The sequence below is a fragment of the Channa argus genome, unplaced genomic scaffold (assembly GCF_033026475.1).
Source record: "Channa argus isolate prfri unplaced genomic scaffold, Channa argus male v1.0 Contig093, whole genome shotgun sequence".
Taxonomy (NCBI): Eukaryota; Metazoa; Chordata; class Actinopteri; order Anabantiformes; family Channidae; genus Channa; species Channa argus.
In genome coordinates this window covers 96,628-113,632 of record NW_027125312.1, presented here as the reverse complement: position 1 = coordinate 113,632, position 17,005 = coordinate 96,628, and the positions used below count along the sequence as shown (strand labels likewise).

At 46.3% G+C, this 17,005-nt stretch overlaps 7 non-coding genes across 7 annotated transcripts; all 7 read right to left on the bottom strand.

Annotated features, from left to right (window-relative positions):
• Positions 1–867: 867 nt before the first annotated feature.
• On the bottom strand, positions 868–940 carry trnak-cuu (transfer RNA lysine (anticodon CUU)). The gene has a single exon. It is a non-coding gene; the product is annotated as a tRNA-Lys (tRNA).
• Positions 941–1,416: 476 nt separating this feature from the next.
• Positions 1,417–1,523, bottom strand: trnal-caa (transfer RNA leucine (anticodon CAA)). The gene is made up of 2 exons: positions 1,486–1,523; positions 1,417–1,461 (listed from the first exon to the last, which is right to left on the bottom strand). It is a non-coding gene; the product is annotated as a tRNA-Leu (tRNA).
• Positions 1,524–6,450: 4,927 nt separating this feature from the next.
• Positions 6,451–6,523, bottom strand: trnak-cuu (transfer RNA lysine (anticodon CUU)). Its single transcript has one exon. It is a non-coding gene; the product is annotated as a tRNA-Lys (tRNA).
• Positions 6,524–6,999: 476 nt separating this feature from the next.
• Positions 7,000–7,106, bottom strand: trnal-caa (transfer RNA leucine (anticodon CAA)). Its single transcript has 2 exons — positions 7,069–7,106; positions 7,000–7,044 (listed from the first exon to the last, which is right to left on the bottom strand). It is a non-coding gene; the product is annotated as a tRNA-Leu (tRNA).
• A 2,630-nt stretch (positions 7,107–9,736) lies between these two features.
• On the bottom strand, positions 9,737–9,809 carry trnak-cuu (transfer RNA lysine (anticodon CUU)). Its single transcript has one exon. It is a non-coding gene; the product is annotated as a tRNA-Lys (tRNA).
• A 3,214-nt stretch (positions 9,810–13,023) lies between these two features.
• On the bottom strand, positions 13,024–13,096 carry trnak-cuu (transfer RNA lysine (anticodon CUU)). The gene has a single exon. It is a non-coding gene; the product is annotated as a tRNA-Lys (tRNA).
• A 3,214-nt stretch (positions 13,097–16,310) lies between these two features.
• trnak-cuu (transfer RNA lysine (anticodon CUU)) lies at positions 16,311–16,383 on the bottom strand. Its single transcript has one exon. It is a non-coding gene; the product is annotated as a tRNA-Lys (tRNA).
• Between the last annotated feature and the right edge of the window lie 622 nt (positions 16,384–17,005).

Genomic DNA, 17,005 nt, shown 5'->3' with positions numbered 1-17,005 from the left:
TTAGCCTAGCTTCCACTACTATTTCCCACAACTTCATTGTGTGGCTCATCAACTTTCTTCCTCTGTAGTTGCCACAGCTCTGCTCATCTCCCTTGTTCTTAAAAATGGGCACCAGTACACTTCTCCTCCAGTCCTCGGCCCTCCTCTCACTCTCCAAGATCTTGTTAAACAAACTAGTCAGAAACTCTACTGCCACCTCTCCTAGACACTTTCATACCTCCACAGGTATGTCATCAGGACCCGCTGCCTTTCCACTCTTCATCCTCTTCAACGTCCTCCTCACTTCACTCTTACTAATCTTGGCTACTTACTGCTCCACACCAGTCACCTCTTCTACTCTTTGTTCCCTTTCATTTTCCTCATTGATTAACTCTTAAAAAGTTCTCCTTCCATCTTCCCATCACAATCCTGGCATCTGTCAATTTATTTCCATCCTTATCATTAATCACCCTAACCTGCTGCACATCCTTCCCATCTGTGTCTCTTAGTCTGGCCAACCTGAACAAATCCACCTCCCCCTCTTTAGTGTCCAACCTAGCATACAAGTCCTCATATGCTCTTTGCCACCTCTACCTTCACCTTACGCTGCATCTCCCTGTACTCTTGTCGACTCTCTTCAGTCCTCGCAGTGTCCCACTTCTTCTTAGCTAACCTTTTTCTCTGTATACACTCCTGAAGTTCCTCGTTCTGCCGCCAAATCACCTTGTCCACTTTCCTCTTTCCAGATGACACACCGAGTACCCTCGGTGTTCCCTATGAAAGTCCCCCAGTGACTTTCATTTTCAGCTGTACATGAAATCAAGTTGTTCTGCAGTTTTTGTGTTGGTCCCAGATCTTCTCCAGTGTGGCCATAATCAAAAAAGACCCCGCCCAACGTGGGGCTTGAACCCACGACCCTGAGATTAAGAGTCTCATGCTCTACCGACTGAGCTAGCCGGGCCGCTAAAATGACACCTGAAAAGACCCTTTGACCCTCAATAAAGCAACATTTTTCCAGGCGTGTTTAAGCAAAGTCCCACTCTGTTTCAGCAGTCAATTTTAGATCAGCTGCAACTATTTAGCCATTTGTTTTCTGCATCTTCCTCCAGACAGTAAGTCTTAAGCTTGGAATAAATTGCTTCGAACTAATCGTTTGCATGCACATCATGGCCACCTCACTTGACGTGAGTTGATGTGGAGGGTCAGTTGTGCGCGTGGTGAGAAATTACTGCCAGGAGTGCCCGAGGTGCATTCTCGTAAGAATGTTGCGGCAGCATTATCTCAGCAGCACAATGGTATATGGTAGAGAAGGATTATGCAATAGTGTTGCCATGTCTTTTGCTTTGTGCAACAAAAGACAATCACGAGTTGTTAAAGTTTTCAAATTTGTTCAATACAATTATGTCTAAATCATTAGCAACATGCAGATCAAAGTAATGTCAGGAGTGGGATTTGAACCCACGCCTCCACTGGAGACCAGAAGTCCCTTTGGGGAAGGAGTTCTTCCTTGAGTCTGGCGCCTTAGACCGCTCGGCCATCCTGACAGTCGTTGGTGGGCGCCGACTCTTTAGGACAGTGGAACTAAGTCATTAGGTTGTTAATCTCTAATTCAATCAACATACTCGAGGTGTTCTTGAGGAAAGTCTCAATTTGTTGCAATACTCACCTTTGTCTCAGCTGGAAAGGGCCGTCAGTCGGGACTTTGCGCAACTTATGACAGTGTAATGAAGTGAGTGAAGCTCTTGTTTGTGAGTTTAGTGGGTTTCAGGTGGAGTGTTGGTTAGATGATCGATATTGTTTGGCAAAACGTTTGTACGGGTAGCCAAGTCTGGCTGCAGTTGCAGCTGGATTTTCTGAATTGCTACTTTTTCGAAAACCTCAGCATCCATCGTAGGGCTTGCAGCCTTTTGTTACGCTTATGCACAGTTTGAGAAAGCTGATTGGAAACATGGTTACGTGTATAAACGACAACAAAATTGCGGTACTCCGAGTGGTATCTAGTCGGGTAAAGTCGGTTTCCATATCCCAATTTGTGAAATCAGCTCCCCTGAGAAAGCCGACTGTAATTTGGCTACTTTACTGTGTGTAATTGCAGGAAGTGACTTTCAATTTCACCTGTACAAAAAATCAAGGTTTTGTGCAGTTTTAGTGTTGGTCCCAGATCTTATCCAGTGTGGCCGTATTAAAAGCACCACACATAACGTGTGGCTCGAACCCACGACCCTGAGATTAAAAGTCTCATGCTCTACCGCCTGAGCTAGCCGGGCCTCGAAGAGGACCCTGAAAAGACCCTTTGACCTTCAATGAGCAACATATTTCCAGGCGTCTTTGAGCAAAGTCCCACTATATTTCACTAATCGCTCTTAGATCAGCTGCAACTATTTAGCCGTTTGTTTTCTGCAACTTCCTCCAGACAGTAAGTCTTAAGCTTGGAGTATATTGCTTTGAACTAACCGTTTGTCTTCATTCTTGATCCTGTCCATCCTCGTTACTCCCAAAGAGAACCTCAACATCTTAAGCTCTGCTACCTCCAGCTCTGCCTCCTGTGTTTTCTTTAGTGCCGCTGTCTCTAAGCCGAAGAACATCGCTGGTCTCACCACTGTCTTGAGACGGTGGCTTCCTTTCATTCTCGCTGACACTCTTTTATCACACAACCCACCTGACACTTTTGTCCACCCGTTCCAACCTGATTGCAGTCGCCTCTTCACCTCTTTTCCACACTCTCCGTTGCTCTGAACCGTTGACCCGAAGTACTTAAAGTCCTGCACCTTCTTCACCTCTGCCCCCTGTAACCTCACCGTTCCACCTGGGTCCCTCTCATTGACACACATCTCAGTTTTCCAGAGCAGACCTCCATCTCTCTGGATTTTCCTCCACCTGCTCCCTGTTCTCACTACAAATCACAATGTCATCCGCAAACATCATAGTCCACGGAGATTCCAGTCTAACCTCATCTGTCAGCCTGTCCGCCACCAGAGCAAGGAAGAAGGGGCTCTGAGCCGATCCTCGATGCAGACCCACCGCCACCTTGAACTCCTCTGTCACATCTACAGCACACCTCACCGCGGTCTTACAGCTTTCATACATGTCCTCCATCACTCTAACATACTTCTCTGCCACTCCAGAATTCCTCATACAATACCACAGCTCCTCTCTCGGCACCCTGTCATACGCTTTCTCTAAGTCTACGAAGACACAATGCAACTCCCCATGACCTTCTCTGTATTTCTCCATCGGCATCCTCAAAGCAAATACTTCATCTGTTGGACTCTTTCTAGACATGAAACCATATTGCTCACCTCTGCCCTTAGCCTAGCTTCCACTACTATTTCCCACAACTTCATTGTGTGGCTCATCAACTTTATTCCTCTGTAGTTGCCACAGCTCTGCTCATCTCCCTTGTTCTTAAAAATGGGCACCAGTACACTTCTCCTCGATTTTCGATTTTCTGAATTGCTACTTTTTCGAAAACCTCATCATCCATCGTAGGGCTTGCAGCCTTTTGTTACGCTTATGCACAGTTTGAGAAAGCTGATTGGAAACTTGGTTACGTGTATAAACGACAACAAAATTGCGGTACTCCGAGTGGTATCTAGTCGGGTAAAGTCGGTTTCCATATCCCAATTTGTGAAATCACCTCCCCTGAGAAAGCCGACTGTAATTTGGCTACTTTACTGTGTGTAATTGCAGGAAGTGACTTTCATTTTCAGCTGTACAAGAAATCAAGGTTTTGTGGAGTTTTAGTGTTGGTCCCAGATCTTATCCAGTGTGGCCGTATTAAAAGCACCACACATAACATGGGGCTCGAACCCACGACCCTGAGATTAAAACTCTCATGCTCTACCACCTGAGCTAGCCGGGCCTCACCGTGGTCTTACAGCTTTCATACATGTCCTCCATCACTCTAACATACTTCTCTGCCACTCCAGAATTCCTCATACAATACCACAGCTCCTCTCTCGGCACCCTGTCATACGCTTTCTCTAAGTCTACGAAGACACAATGCAACTCCCCATGACCTTCTCTGTATTTCTCCATCGGCATCCTCAAAGCAAATACTTCATCTGTTGGACATTTTCTAGGCATGAAACCATATTGCTCACCTCTGCCCTTAGCCTAGCTTCCACTACTATTTCCCACAACTTCATTGTGTGGCTCATCAACTTTCTTCCTCTGTAGTTGCCACAGCTCTGCTCATCTCCCTTGTTCTTAAAAATGGGCACCAGTACACTTCTCCTCCAGTCCTCGGCCCCCCTCTCACTCTCCAAGATCTTGTTAAACAAACTAGTCAGAAACTCTACTGCCACCTCTCCTAGACACTTTCATACCTCCACAGGTATGTCATCAGGACCCGCTGCCTTTCCACTCTTCATCCTCTTCAACGTCCTTTCCAGAGCAGACCTCCATCTCTCTGGATTTTCCTCCACCTGCTCCCTGTTCTCACTACAAATCACAATGTCATCCGCAAACATCATAGTCCACGGAGATTCCAGTCTAACCTCATCTGTCAGCCTGTCCGCCACCAGAGCAAGGAAGAAGGGGCTCTGAGCCGATCCTCGATGCAGACCCACCGCCACCTTGAACTCCTCTGTCACATCTACAGCACACCTCACCGCGGTCTTACAGCTTTCATACATGTCCTCCATCACTCTAACATACTTCTCTGCCACTCCAGAATTCCTCATACAATACCACAACTCCCCATGACCTTCTCTGTATTTCTCCATCGGCATCCTCAAAGCAAATACTTCATCTGTTGGACATTTTCTAGGCATGAAACCATATTGCTCACCTCTGCCCTTAGCCTAGCTTCCACTACTATTTCCCACAACTTCATTGTGTGGCTCATCAACTTTCTTCCTCTGTAGTTGCCACAGCTCTGCTCATCTCCCTTGTTCTTAAAAATGGGCACCAGTACACTTCTCCTCGATTTTCGATTTTCTGAATTGCTACTTTTTCGAAAACCTCATCATCCATCGTAGGGCTTGCAGCCTTTTGTTACGCTTATGCACAGTTTGAGAAAGCTGATTGGAAACTTGGTTACGTGTATAAACGACAACAAAATTGCGGTACTCCGAGTGGTATCTAGTCGGGTAAAGTCGGTTTCCATATCCCAATTTGTGAAATCACCTCCCCTGAGAAAGCCGACTGTAATTTGGCTACTTTACTGTGTGTAATTGCAGGAAGTGACTTTCATTTTCAGCTGTACAAGAAATCAAGGTTTTGTGGAGTTTTAGTGTTGGTCCCAGATCTTATCCAGTGTGGCCGTATTAAAAGCACCACACATAACATGGGGCTCGAACCCACGACCCTGAGATTAAAACTCTCATGCTCTACCACCTGAGCTAGCCGGGCCTCACCGTGGTCTTACAGCTTTCATACATGTCCTCCATCACTCTAACATACTTCTCTGCCACTCCAGAATTCCTCATACAATACCACAGCTCCTCTCTCGGCACCCTGTCATACGCTTTCTCTAAGTCTACGAAGACACAATGCAACTCCCCATGACCTTCTCTGTATTTCTCCATCGGCATCCTCAAAGCAAATACTTCATCTGTTGGACATTTTCTAGGCATGAAACCATATTGCTCACCTCTGCCCTTAGCCTAGCTTCCACTACTATTTCCCACAACTTCATTGTGTGGCTCATCAACTTTCTTCCTCTGTAGTTGCCACAGCTCTGCTCATCTCCCTTGTTCTTAAAAATGGGCACCAGTACACTTCTCCTCCAGTCCTCGGCCCCCCTCTCACTCTCCAAGATCTTGTTAAACAAACTAGTCAGAAACTCTACTGCCACCTCTCCTAGACACTTTCATACCTCCACAGGTATGTCATCAGGACCCGCTGCCTTTCCACTCTTCATCCTCTTCAACGTCCTCCTCACTTCACTCTTACTAATCTTGGCTACTTACTGCTCCACACCAGTCACCTCTTCTACTCTTTGTTCCCTTTCATTTTCCTCATTGATTAACTCTTAAAAAGTTCTCCTTCCATCTTCCCATCACAATCCTGGCATCTGTCAATTTATTTCCATCCTTATCATTAATCACCCTAACCTGCTGCACATCCTTCCCATCTGTGTCTCTTAGTCTGGCCAACCTGAACAAATCCACCTCCCCCTCTTTAGTGTCCAACCTAGCATACAAGTCCTCATATGCTCTTTGCCACGTCTACCTTCACCTTACGCTGCATCTCCCTGTACTCTTGTCGACTCTCTTCAGTCCTCGCAGTGTCCCACTTCTTCTTAGCTAACCTTTTTCTCTGTATACACTCCTGAAGTTCCTCGTTCTGCCGCCAAATCACCTTGTCCACTTTCCTCTTTCCAGATGACACACCGAGTACCCTCGGTGTTCCCTATGAAAGTCCCCCAGTGACTTTCATTTTCAGCTGTACATAAAATCAAGTTGTTCTGCAGTTTTTGTGTTGGTCCCAGATCTTCTCCAGTGTGGCCATAATCAAAAAAGACCCCGCCCAACGTGGGGCTTGAACCCACGACCCTGAGATTAAGAGTCTCATGCTCTACCGACTGAGCTAGCCGGGCCGCTAAAAGGACACCTGAAAAGACCCTTTGACCCTCAATAAAGCAACATTTTTCCAGGCGTGTTTAAGCAAAGTCCCACTCTGTTTCAGCAATCAATTTTAGATCAGCTGCAACTATTTAACCGTTTGTTTTCTGCATCTTCCTCCAGACAGTAAGTCTTAAGCTTGGAATAAATTGCTTCGAACTAATCGTTTGCATGCACATCATGGCCACCTCACTTGACGTGAGTTGATGTGGAGGGTCAGTTGTGCGCGTGGTCAGAAATTACTGCCAGGAGTGCCCGAGGTGCATTCTCGTAAGAATGTTGCGGCAGCATTATCTCAGCAGCACAATGGTATATGGTAGAGAAGGATTATGCAATAGTGTTGCCATGTCTTTTGCTTTGTGCAACAAAAGACAATCACGAGTTGTTAAAGTTTTCAAAGTTGTTCAATACAATTATGTCTAAATCATTAGCAACATGCAGATAAAAGTAATGTCAGGAGTGGGATTTGAACCCACGCCTCCACTGGAGACCAGAAGTCCCTTTGGGGAAGGAGTTCTTCCTTGAGTCTGGCGCCTTAGACCGCTCGGCCATCCTGACAGCCGTTGGTGGGCGCCGACTCTTTAGGACAGTGGAAGTAAGTCATTAGGTTGTTATTCTCTAATTCAATCAACATACTCGAGGTGTTCTTGAGGAAAGTCTCAATTTGTTGCAATACTCACCTTTGTCTCAGCTGGAAAGGGCCGTCAGTCGGGACTTTGCGCAACTTGTGACAGTGTAATTAAGTGAGTGAAGCTCTTGTTTGTGAGTTTAGTGGGTTTCAGTTGGAGTGTTGGTTAGATGATCGATATTGTTTGGCAAAACGTTTGTACGGGTAGCCAAGTCTGGCTGCAGTTGCAGCTGGATTTTCTGAATTGCTACTTTTTCGAAAACCTCAGCATCCATCGTAGGGCTTGCAGCCTTTTGTTACACTTATGCACAGTTGGAGAAAGCTGATTGGAAACATGGTTACGTGTATAAACGACAACAAAATTGCGGTACTCCGACTGGTATCTAGTCGGGTAAAGTCGGTTTCCATATCCCAATTTGTGAAATCACCTCCCCTGAGAAAGCCGACTGTAATTTGGCTACTTTACTGTGTGTAATTGCAGGAAGTGACTTTCATTTTCAGCTGTACAAGAAATCAAGGTTTTGTGGAGTTTTAATGTTGGTCCCAGATGTTATCCAGTGTGGCCGTATTAAAAGCACCACACATAACGTGTGGCTGGAACCCACGACCCTGAGATTAAAAGTCTCATGCTCTACCGCCTGAGCTAGCCGGGCCTCAAAGAGGACCCTGAAAAGACCCTTTGACCTTCAATGAGCAACATATTTCCAGGCGTCTTTGAGCAAAGTCCCACTATATTTCACTAATCGCTCTTAGATCAGCTGCAACTATTTAGCCGTTTGTTTTCTGCAACTTCCTCCAGACAGTAAGTCTTAAGCTTGGAGTATATTGCTTTGAACTAACCGTTTGTCCTCATTCTTGATCCTGTCCATCCTCGTTACTCCCAAAGAGAACCTCAACATCTTAAGCTCTGCTACCTCCAGCTCTGCCTCCTGTGTTTTCTTTAGTGCCGCTGTCTCTAAGCCGAAGAACATCGCTGGTCTCACCACTGTCTTGAGACGGTGGCTTCCTTTCATTCTCGCTGACACTCTTTTATCACACAACACACCTGACACTTTTGTCCACCCGTCCCAACCTGATTGCAGTCGCCTCTTCACCTCTTTTCCACACTCTCCGTTGCTCTGAACCGTTGACCCTAAGTACTTAAAGTCCTGCACCTTCTTCACCTCTGCCCCCTGTAACCTCACCGTTCCACCTGGGTCCCTCTCATTGACACACATCTCAGTTTTCCAGAGCAGACCTCCATCTCTCTAGATTTTCCTCCACCTGCTCCCTGTTCTCACTACAAATCACAATGTCATCCGCAAACATCATAGTCCACGGAGATTCCAGTCTAACCTCATCTGTCAGCCTGTCCGCCACCAGAGCAAGGAAGAAGGGGCTCTGAGCCGATCCTTGATGCAGACCCACCGCCACCTTGAACTCCTCTGTCACATCTACAGCACACCTCACCGCGGTCTTACAGCTTTCATACATGTCCTCCATCACTCTAACATACTTCTCTGCCACTCCAGAATTCCTCATACAATACCACAGCTCCTCTCTCGGCACCCTGTCATACGCTTTCTCTAAGTCTACGAAGACACAATGCAACTCCCCATGACCTTCTCTGTATTTCTCCATCGGCATCCTCAAAGCAAATACTTCATCTGTTGGACTCTTTCTAGGCATGAAACCATATTGCTCACCTCTGCCCTTAGCCTAGCTTCCACTACTATTTCCCACAACTTCATTGTGTGGCTCATCAACTTTATTCCTCTGTAGTTGCCACAGCTCTGCTCATCTCCCTTGTTCTTAAAAATGGGCACCAGTACACTTCTCCTCCAGTCCTCGGCCCTCCTCTCACTCTCCAAGATCTTGTTAAACAAACTAGTCAGAAACTCTACTGCCACCTCTCCTAGACACTTTCATACCTCCACAGGTATGTCATCAGGACCCGCTGCCTTTCCACTCTTCATCCTCTTCAACGTCCTCCTCACTTCACTCTTACTAATCTTGGCTACTTCCTGCTCCACACCAGTCACCTCTTCTACTCTTTGTTCCCTTTCATTTTCCTCATTGATTAACTCTTAAAAAGTTCTCCTTCCATCTTCCCATCACAATCCTGGCACCTGTCAATTTATTTCCATCCTTATCATTAATCACCCTAACCTGCTGCAAATCCTTCCCATCTCTGTCTCTTAGTCTGGCCAACCTGAACAAATCCACCCCTCCCTCTTTAGTGTCCAACCTAGCATACAAGTCCTCATATGCTCTTTGCCACCTCTACCTTCACCTTACGCTGCATCTCCCTGTACTCTTGTCGACTCTCTTCAGTCCTCGCAGTGTCCCACTTCTTCTTAGCTAACCTTTTTCTCTGTATACACTCCTGAAGTTCCTCGTTCTGCCGCCAAATCACCTTGTCCACTTTCCTCTTTCCAGATGACACACCGAGTACCCTCGGTGTTCCCTATGAAAGTCCCCCAGTGACTTTCATTTTCAGCTGTACAAGAAATCAAGTTGTTCTGCAGTTTTTGTGTTGGTCCCAGATCTTCTCCAGTGTGGCCATAATCAAAAAAGACCCCGCCCAACGTGGGGCTCGAACCCACGACCCTGAGATTAAGAGTCTCATGCTCTACCGACTGAGCTAGCCGGGCCGCTAAAAGGACACCTGAAAAGACCCTTTGACCCTCAATAAAGCAACATTTTTCCAGGCGTGGTTAAGCAAAGTCCCACTCTGTTTCAGTAATCACTTTTAGATCAGCTGCAACTATTTAGCCGTTTGATTTCTGCATCTTCCTCCAGACAGTAAGTCTTAGGCTTGGAATAAATTGCTTCGAACTAATCGTTTGCATGCACATCATGGCCACCTCACTTGACGTGAGTTGATGTGGAGGGTCAGTTGTGCGCGTGGTCAGAAATTACTGCCAGGAGTGCCCGAGGTGCATTCTCGTAAGAATGTTGCGGCAGCATTATCTCAGCAGCACAATGGTATATGGTAGAGAAGGATTATGCAATAGTGTTGCCATGTCTTTTGCTTTGTGCAACAAAAGACAATCATGAGTTGTAAAAGTTTTCAAAGTTGTTCAATACAATTATGTCTAAATCATTAGCAACATGCAGATAAAAGTAATGTCAGGAGTGGGATTTGAACCCACGCCTCCACTGGAGACCAGAAGTCCCTTTGGGGAAGGAGTTGTTCCTTGAATCTGGCGCCTTAGACAGCTCGGCCATGCTGACAGCCGTTGGTGGGCGCAGACTCTTTAGGACAGTGGAAGTAAGTCATTAGGTTGTTATTCTCTAATTCAATCAACATACTCGAGGTGTTCTTGAGGAAAGTCTCAATTTGTTGCAATACTCACCTTTGTCTCAGCTGGAAAGGGCCGTCAGTGGGGACTTTGCGCAATTTATGACAGTGTAATTAAGTGAGTGAAGCTCTTGTTTGTGAGTTTAGTGGGTTTCAGTTGGATTGTTGGTTAGATGATCGATATTGTTTGGCAAAACGTTTGTACGGGTAGCCAAGTCTGGCTGCAGTTGCAGCTGGATTTTCTAAATTGCTACTTTTTCGAAAACCTCAGCATCCATCGTAGGGCTTGCAGCCTTTTGTTACGCTTATGCACAGTTTGAGAAAGCTGATTGGAAACATGGTTACGTGTATAAACGACAACAAAATTGCGGTACTCCGACTGGTATCTAGTCGGGTAAAGTCGGTTTCCATATCCCAATTTGTGAAATCACCTCCCCTGAGAAAGCCGACTGTAATTTGGCTACTTTACTGTGTGTAATTGCAGGAAGTGACTTTCATTTTCAGCTGTACAAGAAATCAAGGTTTTGTGGAGTTTTAATGTTGGTCCCAGATCTTATCCAGTGTGGCCGTATTAAAAGCACCACACATAACGTGGGGCTAGAACCCACGACCCTGAGATTAAAACTCTCATGCTCTACTGCCTGAGCTAGCTGGGCCTCAAAGAGGACCCTGAAAAGACCCTTTGACCTTCAATGAAGCAACATATTTCCAGGCGTCTTTGAGCAAAGTCCCACTTTGTTTCAGCAATCGCTCTTACATCAGCTGCAACTATTTAGCCAGTTGTTTTCTGCAACTTCCTCCAGACAGTAAGTCTTAGGCTTGGAGTATATTGCTTTGAACTAACCGTTTGTCCTCATTCTTGATCCTGTCCATCCTCGTTACTCCCAAAGAGAACCTCAACATCTTAAGCTCTGCTACCTCCAGCTCTGCCTCCTGTGTTTTCTTTAGTGCCGCTGTCTCTAAGCCGAAGAACATCGCTGGTCTCACCACTGTCTTGAGACGGTGGCTTCCTTTCATTCTCGCTGACACTCTTTTATCACACAACCCACCTGACACTTTTGTCCACCCGTTCCAACCTGATTGCAGTCGCCTCTTCATCTCTTTTCCACACTCTCCGTTGCTCTGAACCGTTGACCCTAAGTACTTAAAGTCCTGCACCTTCTTCACCTCTGCCCCCTGTAACCTCACCGTTCCACCTGGGTCCCTCTCATTGACACACATCTCAGTTTTCCAGAGCAGACCTCCATCTCTCTAGATTTTCCTCCACCAGCTCCCTGTTCTCACTACAAATCACAATGCCATCCGCAAACATCATAGTCCACGGAGATTCCAGTCTAACCTTATCTGTCAGCCTGTCCGCCACCAGAGCAAGGAAGAAGGGGCTCAGAGCCGATCCTTGATGCAGACCCACCGCCACCTTGAACTCCTCTGTCACATCTACAGCACACCTCACCACGGTCTTACAGCTTTCATACATGTCCTCCATCACTGTAACATACTTCTCTGCCACTCCAGAATTCCTCATACAATACCACAGCTCCTCTCTCGGCACCCTGTCATACGATTTCTCTAAGTCTACGAAGACACAATGCAACTCCCCATGACCTTCTCTGTATTTCTCCATCGGCATCCTCAAAGCAAATACTTCATCTGTTGGACTCTTTCTAGGCATGAAACCATATTGCTCACCTCTGCCCTTAGCCTAGCTTCCACTACTATTTCCCACAACTTCATTGTGTGGCTCATCAACTTTATTCCTCTGTAGTTGCCACAGCTCTGCTCATCTCCCTTGTTCTTAAAAATGGGCACCAGTACACTTCTCCTCCAGTCCTCGGCCCTCCTCTCACTCTCCAAGATCTTGTTAAACAAACTAGTCAGAAACTCTACTGCCACCTCTCCTAGACACTTTCATACCTCCACAGGTATGTCATCAGGACCCGCTGCCTTTCCACTCTTCATCCTCTTCAACGTCCTCCTCACTTCACTCTTACTAATCTTGGCTACTTCCTGCTCCACACCAGTCACCTCTTCTACTCTTTGTTCCCTTTCATTTTCCTCATTGATTAACTCTTAAAAAGTTCTCCTTCCATCTTCCCATCACAATCCTGGCACCTGTCAATTTATTTCCATCCTTATCATTAATCACCCTAACCTGCTGCAAATCCTTCCCATCTCTGTCTCTTAGTCTGGCCAACCTGAACAAATCCACCCCTCCCTCTTTAGTGTCCAACCTAGCATACAAGTCCTCATATGCTCTTTGCCACCTCTACCTTCACCTTACGCTGCATCTCCCTGTACTCTTGTCGACTCTCTTCAGTCCTCGCAGTGTCCCACTTCTTCTTAGCTAACCTTTTTCTCTGTATACACTCCTGAAGTTCCTCGTTCTGCCGCCAAATCACCTTGTCCACTTTCCTCTTTCCAGATGACACACCGAGTACCCTCGGTGTTCCCTATGAAAGTCCCCCAGTGACTTTCATTTTCAGCTGTACAAGAAATCAAGTTGTTCTGCAGTTTTTGTGTTGGTCCCAGATCTTCTCCAGTGTGGCCATAATCAAAAAAGACCCCGCCCAACGTGGGGCTCGAACCCACGACCCTGAGATTAAGAGTCTCATGCTCTACCGACTGAGCTAGCCGGGCCGCTAAAAGGACACCTGAAAAGACCCTTTGACCCTCAATAAAGCAACATTTTTCCAGGCGTGGTTAAGCAAAGTCCCACTCTGTTTCAGTAATCACTTTTAGATCAGCTGCAACTATTTAGCCGTTTGATTTCTGCATCTTCCTCCAGACAGTAAGTCTTAGGCTTGGAATAAATTGCTTCGAACTAATCGTTTGCATGCACATCATGGCCACCTCACTTGACGTGAGTTGATGTGGAGGGTCAGTTGTGCGCGTGGTCAGAAATTACTGCCAGGAGTGCCCGAGGTGCATTCTCGTAAGAATGTTGCGGCAGCATTATCTCAGCAGCACAATGGTATATGGTAGAGAAGGATTATGCAATAGTGTTGCCATGTCTTTTGCTTTGTGCAACAAAAGACAATCATGAGTTGTAAAAGTTTTCAAAGTTGTTCAATACAATTATGTCTAAATCATTAGCAACATGCAGATAAAAGTAATGTCAGGAGTGGGATTTGAACCCACGCCTCCACTGGAGACCAGAAGTCCCTTTGGGGAAGGAGTTGTTCCTTGAATCTGGCGCCTTAGACAGCTCGGCCATGCTGACAGCCGTTGGTGGGCGCAGACTCTTTAGGACAGTGGAAGTAAGTCATTAGGTTGTTATTCTCTAATTCAATCAACATACTCGAGGTGTTCTTGAGGAAAGTCTCAATTTGTTGCAATACTCACCTTTGTCTCAGCTGGAAAGGGCCGTCAGTGGGGACTTTGCGCAATTTATGACAGTGTAATTAAGTGAGTGAAGCTCTTGTTTGTGAGTTTAGTGGGTTTCAGTTGGATTGTTGGTTAGATGATCGATATTGTTTGGCAAAACGTTTGTACGGGTAGCCAAGTCTGGCTGCAGTTGCAGCTGGATTTTCTAAATTGCTACTTTTTCGAAAACCTCAGCATCCATCGTAGGGCTTGCAGCCTTTTGTTACGCTTATGCACAGTTTGAGAAAGCTGATTGGAAACATGGTTACGTGTATAAACGACAACAAAATTGCGGTACTCCGACTGGTATCTAGTCGGGTAAAGTCGGTTTCCATATCCCAATTTGTGAAATCACCTCCCCTGAGAAAGCCGACTGTAATTTGGCTACTTTACTGTGTGTAATTGCAGGAAGTGACTTTCATTTTCAGCTGTACAAGAAATCAAGGTTTTGTGGAGTTTTAATGTTGGTCCCAGATCTTATCCAGTGTGGCCGTATTAAAAGCACCACACATAACGTGGGGCTAGAACCCACGACCCTGAGATTAAAACTCTCATGCTCTACTGCCTGAGCTAGCTGGGCCTCAAAGAGGACCCTGAAAAGACCCTTTGACCTTCAATGAAGCAACATATTTCCAGGCGTCTTTGAGCAAAGTCCCACTTTGTTTCAGCAATCGCTCTTACATCAGCTGCAACTATTTAGCCAGTTGTTTTCTGCAACTTCCTCCAGACAGTAAGTCTTAGGCTTGGAGTATATTGCTTTGAACTAACCGTTTGTCCTCATTCTTGATCCTGTCCATCCTCGTTACTCCCAAAGAGAACCTCAACATCTTAAGCTCTGCTACCTCCAGCTCTGCCTCCTGTGTTTTCTTTAGTGCCGCTGTCTCTAAGCCGAAGAACATCGCTGGTCTCACCACTGTCTTGAGACGGTGGCTTCCTTTCATTCTCGCTGACACTCTTTTATCACACAACCCACCTGACACTTTTGTCCACCCGTTCCAACCTGATTGCAGTCGCCTCTTCATCTCTTTTCCACACTCTCCGTTGCTCTGAACCGTTGACCCTAAGTACTTAAAGTCCTGCACCTTCTTCACCTCTGCCCCCTGTAACCTCACCGTTCCACCTGGGTCCCTCTCATTGACACACATCTCAGTTTTCCAGAGCAGACCTCCATCTCTCTAGATTTTCCTCCACCAGCTCCCTGTTCTCACTACAAATCACAATGCCATCCGCAAACATCATAGTCCACGGAGATTCCAGTCTAACCTTATCTGTCAGCCTGTCCGCCACCAGAGCAAGGAAGAAGGGGCTCAGAGCCGATCCTTGATGCAGACCCACCGCCACCTTGAACTCCTCTGTCACATCTACAGCACACCTCACCACGGTCTTACAGCTTTCATACATGTCCTCCATCACTGTAACATACTTCTCTGCCACTCCAGAATTCCTCATACAATACCACAGCTCCTCTCTCGGCACCCTGTCATACGATTTCTCTAAGTCTACGAAGACACAATGCAACTCCCCATGACCTTCTCTGTATTTCTCCATCGGCATCCTCAAAGCAAATACTTCATCTGTTGGACTCTTTCTAGGCATGAAACCATATTGCTCACCTCTGCCCTTAGCCTAGCTTCCACTACTATTTCCCACAACTTCATTGTGTGGCTCATCAACTTTATTCCTCTGTAGTTGCCACAGCTCTGCTCATCTCCCTTGTTCTTAAAAATGGGCACCAGTACACTTCTCCTCCAGTCCTCGGCCCTCCTCTCACTCTCCAAGATCTTGTTAAACAAACTAGTCAGAAACTCTACTGCCACCTCTCCTAGACACTTTCATACCTCCACAGGTATGTCATCAGGACCCGCTGCCTTTCCACTCTTCATCCTCTTCAACGTCCTCCTCACTTCACTCTTACTAATCTTGGCTACTTCCTGCTCCACACCAGTCACCTCTTCTACTCTTTGTTCCCTTTCATTTTCCTCATTGATTAACTCTTAAAAAGTTCTCCTTCCATCTTCCCATCACAATCCTGGCACCTGTCAATTTATTTCCATCCTTATCATTAATCACCCTAACCTGCTGCAAATCCTTCCCATCTCTGTCTCTTAGTCTGGCCAACCTGAACAAATCCACCCCTCCCTCTTTAGTGTCCAACCTAGCATACAAGTCCTCATATGCTCTTTGCCACCTCTACCTTCACCTTACGCTGCATCTCCCTGTACTCTTGTCGACTCTCTTCAGTCCTCGCAGTGTCCCACTTCTTCTTAGCTAACCTTTTTCTCTGTATACACTCCTGAAGTTCCTCGTTCTGCCGCCAAATCACCTTGTCCACTTTCCTCTTTCCAGATGACACACCGAGTACCCTCGGTGTTCCCTATGAAAGTCCCCCAGTGACTTTCATTTTCAGCTGTACAAGAAATCAAGTTGTTCTGCAGTTTTTGTGTTGGTCCCAGATCTTCTCCAGTGTGGCCATAATCAAAAAAGACCCCGCCCAACGTGGGGCTCGAACCCACGACCCTGAGATTAAGAGTCTCATGCTCTACCGACTGAGCTAGCCGGGCCGCTAAAAGGACACCTGAAAAGACCCTTTGACCCTCAATAAAGCAACATTTTTCCAGGCGTGGTTAAGCAAAGTCCCACTCTGTTTCAGTAATCACTTTTAGATCAGCTGCAACTATTTAGCCGTTTGATTTCTGCATCTTCCTCCAGACAGTAAGTCTTAGGCTTGGAATAAATTGCTTCGAACTAATCGTTTGCATGCACATCATGGCCACCTCACTTGACGTGAGTTGATGTGGAGGGTCAGTTGTGCGCGTGGTCAGAAATTACTGCCAGGAGTGCCCGAGGTGCATTCTCGTAAGAATGTTGCGGCAGCATTATCTCAGCAGCACAATGGTATATGGTAGAGAAGGATTATGCTATAGTGTTGCCATGTCTTTTGCTTTGTGCAACAAAAGACAATCATGAGTTGTAAAAGTTTTCAAAGTTGTTCAATACAATTATGTCTAAATCATTAGCAACATGCAGATAAAAGTATTGTCAGGAGTGGGATTTGAACCCACGCCTCCACTGGAGACCAGAAGTCCCTTTGGGGAAGGAGTTGTTCCTTGAATCTGGCGCCTTAGACAGCTCGGCCATGCTGACAGCCGTTGGTGGGCGCAGACTCTTTAGGACAGTGGAAGT